Source organism: Lagopus muta, chromosome 4, assembly GCF_023343835.1.
Source record: "Lagopus muta isolate bLagMut1 chromosome 4, bLagMut1 primary, whole genome shotgun sequence".
NCBI classification, from domain to species: Eukaryota; Metazoa; Chordata; class Aves; order Galliformes; family Phasianidae; genus Lagopus; species Lagopus muta.
This window is the reverse complement of record NC_064436.1, coordinates 42,714,193-42,722,154: the sequence shown is the minus strand read 5'-3', so window position 1 is coordinate 42,722,154 and position 7,962 is coordinate 42,714,193. Positions and strand designations below refer to the sequence as shown.

The 7,962-nt window shown below is 33.1% G+C and overlaps 1 long non-coding RNA gene across 1 annotated transcript in view; it reads left to right on the top strand.

Annotated features, from left to right (window-relative positions):
* The first annotated feature begins 649 nt into the window (after positions 1-649).
* LOC125691644 (uncharacterized) overlaps positions 650-7,962 on the top strand; it is an 86,244-nt gene continuing 78,931 nt past the window's right edge. The window contains exons 1-2 of the long non-coding RNA XR_007376193.1: positions 650-754; positions 3,162-3,247. This is a non-coding gene — a long non-coding RNA (uncharacterized LOC125691644). The remainder of the gene's footprint in view (positions 755-3,161; positions 3,248-7,962) is intronic.

Here is a 7,962-nt window from a genome sequence, read left to right as displayed (position 1 = left end):
TGTATACTGTAAGGCTATGCCTTGAAAATGTGATACTGTCTTAATGAAATTACAAAAAAGACAAAGCACTTGAATGGCTCAAGGCAATACAGTCGGTGGCCAAAGAGATTCTGTGAGTTGATCTTAGTCTGTGTCTAAACAATCTAAACTCCTGTTGGCTTTACACAATTCTTTCTTTTGTTGTCTGGTGTTCTTTGGTATCTTCTCATCTTTTAACATCTTCTCTAGTGATATGAAGAAAAACATTCAGATCACTGTAAACCTCCCTACCCCTTTCTTTTGATACCCTGCACAACCTTATCGTCCTTGAATCTTTCACTGGAGAATAGAGCAGCATCATTTGTCTTGAAATTAAGAACATCTTGTACACTTTGTGGATTTCTCTTAAAAATAATTTCCAGGCTCAGATTCACACTAAATATCCCTGCTGCTGGAAGATAAATTACACTTTTGTTCTTAGGATCTGTGTAATGACTGGCTTGATATCTCAAGATAAAAATAAAACTGTTCATAGTGTTGCTAAAGTTATCCTCCCTTTTTCTCTTTCTCTCTATAGACATTTCCATCGTTTCCAATTAACTCTAATTTACAATCACTGATGTGATAGTGTTTCACCATGTCCTTTTTTCTTTCTTTGCCCAGTGCTCACTGCCCCTGACTGGTCTCCTGATACCCCGCCCACAGCCCAGAACCCCTGTTTTGACCAGGCTGGGTCTGTCACACAGTGCACCATATTTCTGAAAGGAAACAGAAGGTAAATCTATTTATCTGGTGATTATGTTGAGCTTAACATCTGTTTTTGAAGGAATCGTTCACCTTTAAGGTAATTGAGGTTTTGAGAAATTTCAGCAGTTATTTACTAAATTTTCAATTTCTTGGTACATGTTTACATACATTCTAGGTTAGAAAAAAAAGGCACGTCTTTTTATAAGAAATAAGAGATTTGGTAGCTGTAAGACTGTATGGTGCAATATTTCATATAGTAATTCTTGTGAAGTTACTCCTAAACTAGGAGAGATTGTCCTTAGTACCAATCGGAGTTCGTGTCTATCTAGTTTGGGGTGAATAATCTCCAGTCTAGAAGTTGTTTGCTTAGTAAAATTCCATACCTCAGCTAAATTGTTTTTCATTAAACTCATTAACCTGAACACACTAGGAGGCTAAAATGGCTATATGGTTCATGAATCAGAGATGCCCCGCTCTGAACTGATAAAGAACTATTGAAAAATAAAAAACTTATCTATCAGCTATTCAGGCTTCTCTACTTTACTGTAATCAGACTGAAAATAAGAATAGCACTATTTTCATTCATTCAAAGCAACTTCAAGGTGAATTTGCCTAAATGAAACTGATAAAACTCACAGATAATGGCATGAAGGTAGTTTAACTTAAAGTTAATTGAAATTGGTTTAAGTCTCAGTTTCTAATTTAGACCCTTATTTCTGATTGCAGTGATGTCAATGAAAAATAAAGTGTGCATAAAGTGTTATATTAAAATAAAATCACTTTATTTTTATTCTGTTTTTCTGTTAAAATAAATAGAAAGATACCATTCAAAAACAAGACAATACAACATAAAAAACAACTGAAAATTGTCTGTGAATTTCTTTCTTTTCCACAGGAGATAATTTAATTCCAGAAACACTACAGGAAAAAAAAACAAACAAAAAAAAACAAAAACAAAAAACAAAAAACAAAAAACAAAAAACAAAAAACAAAACAAAACAAACAAACAAACAAAAAAAAAAAAACCCAAAAAACAAAAAACCTTCTTTAGGAGCAGGTGTACTGCAGCAGAGATATTTTCTGTAGCCTCTGTATCCACTGAACTCAGGGAAAAGCATTGTTTTAAATATTTTTTCACAGTATAGTTTATTTTGGATTCTCACTATTATCAGTAAGACTTTTTTTACTTGGGAGACATCTACAGTGCCATTACTTAAGTAGAGTGTTCTGATAGTATAAGTTTGAGAATTGCTTTTTATTTTTTGCTGCTTTTATGATGTAAAATTCTTAGATTACTTCTGCACATTTATGTACCTCATTGAAAGAAGTGGAAGAAACCCTTTCCACACGTTACTAATTTTTTTCTTTTTTAATAAGTAAAGGAAAATAGAAAATTATGAAAATTATATTTCCATTTCCTCTTTATCCCTTCAACAAGGACACTGGCAAGATCTTAGATGAACAGATATGAACTAAAATTAAAGTATTTTGGTGTCCTAAAATGGCCAATTTAATAGCATTATGTTGAGTTTAACCAACTAAAGCATGTCTCAATGTTAATAAAATAGCATACATTTTGTTTGATGTTAGACACGAAGTACAGTCAGAGTTTTGTACACCAAGGAAGACACTGGATTCAGTGGCTTGGGACAATCAGATAATTTCCTGAGCTTACAAATGGGAGCTTGTTTTATTGCTCCAACATTTGGAAGTTAATTGGACTCATTCTGACCTCAGTAAGGCAAATAAAAACAAATAAAAATCCATATATAAAATGTTGAGCTTCAGTTTAAAAACATAGAAAATCACCAAACTTCCTTTCCTCCTACCAGCAATCAAGTTATCAGGGATCTTCAACATGCATAATGACAGTGTATAAATGTCACCAGGATAAATACAGTATGTTGATGTAACTGCAGGAAACAATCATAAAAAAGACAATAAATAAAGATTTGTGCAAGGCAAATAATACCTTTTAGCTATCCTCTATCACTCCCATGCAGGGAAAATTACTGAATGAAGACATTCTGCCTTGCTCCCTTGATGCAGTCTGCACAAGAAATGTTCTGATGAGACCTTGCTTCACAGCTTAGGATTTTACCTGCGTTAATTATGAATTCAGTGTTATGAAATTCTCAGTAAATGGAATATTGAAGTGAATTTTGTTCTGATGTTCTATAGGAAGTAAAATGTAGACCACATAAGAGTAAATTTTCATTAAAAAGTTGTTCAGGGAAACCTCTGTTTATTCGACAGTTTCAGATAAAATAGAATTTATGGATAAATAAAAAAGGTCAAAATTTCCTTATATGTTGCTGTTATATGTTACCAGGAGAAAAGTCTGCTCAGTGTGGTCATATCACCTCAAGCAGCAATAATTGCTCAGCCTGTAGTTTTAAACCCTGGTTTAAAATTCCCGTTAATTACACTTTCAGTCTTATTATTGCCATCTTCACACTGACTTGAAGGAAATAAAGTTGGTTAACTGGGTTGGAAAAGGAAGGAAGAAGAGAAGAATTTGGTGAGTTTTTTATATCACTGGTTTCCAGACAGTGTCTAACAATCATAGTAGATGAGTTACATATGCCAGAAACAAGCAGAATTTTGCTAGCAGCAGTTTCAGTCTTGATGTGGTTTGCTGTCAACTCTTTTTGCTTTGCAAGTCCCATGCATGTCTCCTGTGCCAAAATTGAAAACATTCTATACATCAAATATCTGCAAAAATTTCTTTGACATACAAACTATCAAGATAGGTGATCTTTCAATGATATTTGGCCTGGACAAATAGTTTTCTGTTCATAGCTCCACTGTCTCTTATTATCCCGTTCTTCCAGAATTCACATCCGCTGCTATGGCTGTTTTTCTCTTTAGCTTTATTTTCCGTTAAGGTTAATATGCTGCTGGTGAGTTAGATTAATTCATTCTCTTTGTACTTCTTTTTTTTTTTTTTTTTTTCCCCTCTTTAAATCTGTTATACTAATATTTCATTAAACATAAGGAATATTATTTCACAAAACCAAAAAACTCCTCCAGGGAATACTTGAAAAAGTAAACACATCGTCTTACCTCATGAAACATCTCTCTCCTCTGTAGACTTTGTAAGCTATGTATCTTAGTCACTCACTCCAGATTTGATACTGCCTGTGTTTAACAACTTACTACTTATAATAGCATTATTTATCCTGTGTTTTTCATTGTTATGGATTCCCCAAAAGTAAATAGGAATTGCTACTAGAGAAAATGATATGAAAGATTTGTGGCATCAGCACTTGAGCACAGAACTGAGACTAAACAAGGTGACTTTATTTCTGTCTCCGCTGAAGGCATTATATCAAAATCTGACCAGGGTAGGAAAGCTGTTTTCAAAATGATATCATTGTACCTGCAGCAGAAATGCTAGGTCACAGCCTGAGACAGTGATTGAACCTGGTGGGAAGGCAGTACCAACCCAGGAGAGCTCAGGTGCATGCAATAAACCTGAGTGACCAGAAGGGTTGGATCCTGACTCCACCCCTTCTCAGACCTCATTTAAGATTTGGCAGTAGAGTAGAGGGGATTTCTCTGGAGCTTCCTACTTCTTGGAGGTCTTCTAAGGGTAAGTGGTTGTTTTTTTTTTTTTTTTTCTCCTATTTACCCTTCATTTCTGTATCTATGGTTGCTGCATTTGAGTTTGTTTTTATTTGCTGTAGCCTATGATTGATCTACTCTACTAATACAGCTGTGCTTTCTATCACATTACAGTACCTGATAATAGCATTGCGTATTTTGAAGTAAAAATATTCAGTGGAGCATAATGACTAAGTATGAAGCAGAAAGCAGATTAAGAGTAGTTTGCAAAGGAAAATGATAGAGCATCTTTAAGCAAATTGAGAAAAAAAATTGAGAAATTGGTGGAAAATCTTGTGTGTTTTCATCATATATGTATCTATAGCCAAATAAAGGAAGAATTTTAACTAAAAAACTCCTTCAATAACAAGAAAAAGTGCTATGATGAGATCATATTGTATCACGTTTATTTTACTATAAATATTTAATAAACACTACTTTCATTTCTGAAAGCTTACAGAACTTCTGTACTTTGTCTTAAAGGAAGTACTTTTAGGTTCATTACACAAAGAAAAAATGATATGATTTTTTGGAGATCTTTAATTAAAAAAAAAAAAAAAAAAAAAAAAAAAAAAGCAGCTTCTTTCCAGAATGTAACAACTTGCATATGTTTTAAGTTTATTTGGTGAGAAAAAGAATACAAGTATGCCCCTGGATAGGTTAGCCTGCCCTGAGTGTCTTTTTCTCTAATCTAATTTTTTTCTTAACCATGAAAGTTATGTTTAATGAAGTGTTAATGAACTTAAGATAATATTCTCTTTTCTCTCTTGGATTCTGCCTAAGAAGTGAGTAAGTTTATAAGCCAGGAAAGGTTTTATGTGCCAAAGGACCAAAGACAGGGTAGTATAAGCTCTAAAAAGGGTTTATTATTTTATTTCATTTTTGAAGGTGGACAGGAAGGCACTGACCTTGTAATTTCATATTCCTGTTGTTTGCTTTAAATTAAGAGATAAGTGATGCAGTGCCAGTGCTGAGATTTGAAAGATGGGGATTTTCAGTATTATTATATGTGAGAACAATAACACAATTTATTTTTAATAGATTATTCTCTTTCATGAGAACCCCTAAAATTTTGACTCAGAATGTTTGCATTTGCTGTCCAATGATATATTTATTTTCCTGGAGGTTAAAAATGCTTTTCTTAGTTCCCTTTTTATGTTCCATAAATTGCAAAGCAAAAATAATGCTTTAAGGCAACACTTTTCAGATTTGGTATGTATTCTGTGTTTACGTTATATTTAGAATAGCTGATTGGACAGTTTTGTGCAGGCGAAAAGTAATAGATTACTGAAAGTAAGAGTGCAAATGGAATTGTATTTTGCAAAATTGAGTTACTTTAGCTTATGTCCAAGAAATGACTGTGGTTTCTGTGGGTATTCCTGGACTACCTTTAAATTGTTCCTCACACAGTCTAATTCATACTGAATAAGGAAAAAACTCTGAGCTGATATTATTAGGAACTTAATTTCCATTCTTGAAGGATATCAGGGATTATGCAGTCTATGCATGAAATCCTTGAACTATTCTATTTGATTAGAAATATGCCATTTATTTTAGATTAACTGGGATTTTCTGTGCATGTTAAACTTGGGTATATTTTATATAATGCATTGGTACTACTTTGTGACACAGTAGGGGAAGTAATCTAGTTGTGTAAGTTGGTGTATTGCACTAAAACATTTGTACTGCTTTTCCTCTTCATGCTTACCTAAATATCTCTGCAAAGCTTTGTGTTGGGTGTTATAGTGGTCTCCTGCTATCTATAGTAATGCAAAAGGGATATGACACCTGTATGAAAAATGCTTGCTCTCACTTTCATCTTGAGTTTGTGAATTTTGCAGTACAATGAGCTAGGAGAGGAGAAAGCATTTAATTAAAGGGGTTTTGTAGCAGTTTTGGTGTGTCCCAATGAAACTGAAATTTGGGTTTAAAAAAGAGATTAAGGATATCACATGCTTCCTTGTTTTCAGACAAGTTTTGCAAATTAAAATGGATTTGAAAGCAATCCCCATAACGAGTAGGTATATATTTTGTTACTATAAAGTTTCAAAATTCAGTATTCCTTTTTTCCTTCTAAACATACTTAGTGTTAGATTTATACTAATGTATGTACTCATAAAGACTTCTTTTTTTCATAACTGAACTAAAAATAGTCTTCTGTTTATCCCTCAGGACAGCCATACAAAAAATAAAAAGCCATGTGAAAAGATTCCAAATTTGTATTTGCAAAAGAAACATTTTGTGTGTGTTAATCTTTGAGCTCTCCCTATGCAAAGTACTTAAATGTTTTTAAATACACTTCTTAACAGAAACTAAAAAGTTAAGCACATATACTTTTCTATTCATTGTCATTATCATGGTGGATTTCTGCTGTTCCTTTTCTTTTGTAATGTTTAGGAATGTTTAATTTATATAAATTAAATGCATTTTTCACTATGAGAAACATTTGCTCAACAAGTTCCCAATTCTTTATATTTCACTATATATATTTATATATATTTAGTATCTGGATAAATACAATCTAAAATAGTATTTCACTACCCCAATAGGATGGCCCTTCTGCCTATCCTGTGAGTTCTAATTCTTTCTAGGAAATTAATGAAAATTAAGGCTAAGTATGCTTAATATGAAATTTTGAGTGCAAAACAGTGGAAGATAATTCAGTATTTTCATAACTTCTGTGTGAGAAATCAGAAACATACACTAATTTCTGGAAGAGCAAATTAGAATTCATACAGTATCTCTTTAAATGTAGTCTATGTTTTTCTAAAGTTCTCTGGAATGCAGACATCCCCGAAGTGGTCAAAAATACTTTTTGTTAGCTTTTTGTTGTTGTTGTTGTTGTTGCATGGTTAAAAGAAGCTGCACGGTATCTTTTTTTTTCCCAACATTAAGCACAATTCCAACAGTTCAAAGGTTGATAAAACTACTCTTAGATATAGAAGAATGTAGAGTATGGTCACTTAGAATATGGATATTCTATATATGGAATATAAACACTTGATCTTCAATGTAATTAAGGTTCTAGTTCTACTTTACCACAAAACTGCATGTTAAAGCTTGTGTACTATTTTCAACTAATGGATGGCTTTCAGCTAGATTAAGGGGACTGTAAGAAGCACATCAACTTATTCCATTATTGCAGTAATGTGTGTTATTTATAGTATACACTCTGCCTTCCATCTGAGGAACACATAACTTTTAGAAATGCCAATGATTTTATAAACCACCTTCAGTGACATAATCCTGGTACTGATATGGGCTTGATACCTGCAGTGTAACAGAAATGAAATTTGAGATTACCTTTAAACAGCACTGCACAGCAGTGTGATACACCCAAGATACCTCAGTGTGTATCAAGTCATTTTGTTACATTACCAACCTATTCAGTTTAGGTGAACGGAACCAGTGCTGCAGTGCTGGGAATTGCTTTGAGCTAGCTTCTACTTTGTTGTGCTTACAAAGTGTATGTGACTTGACAGATAAACCCTTGTTGTGATGCCAAATGCTATTCCTTTAATGTAGTTTGATTGTATTTAATCCTAGTATGTGTCTGGGAATTTTTGGGTAGATTTTACTAAGAAAAAACAGTTTTGAAGACCTACTTAAGAGGAAGTAGGTGGCAAACTG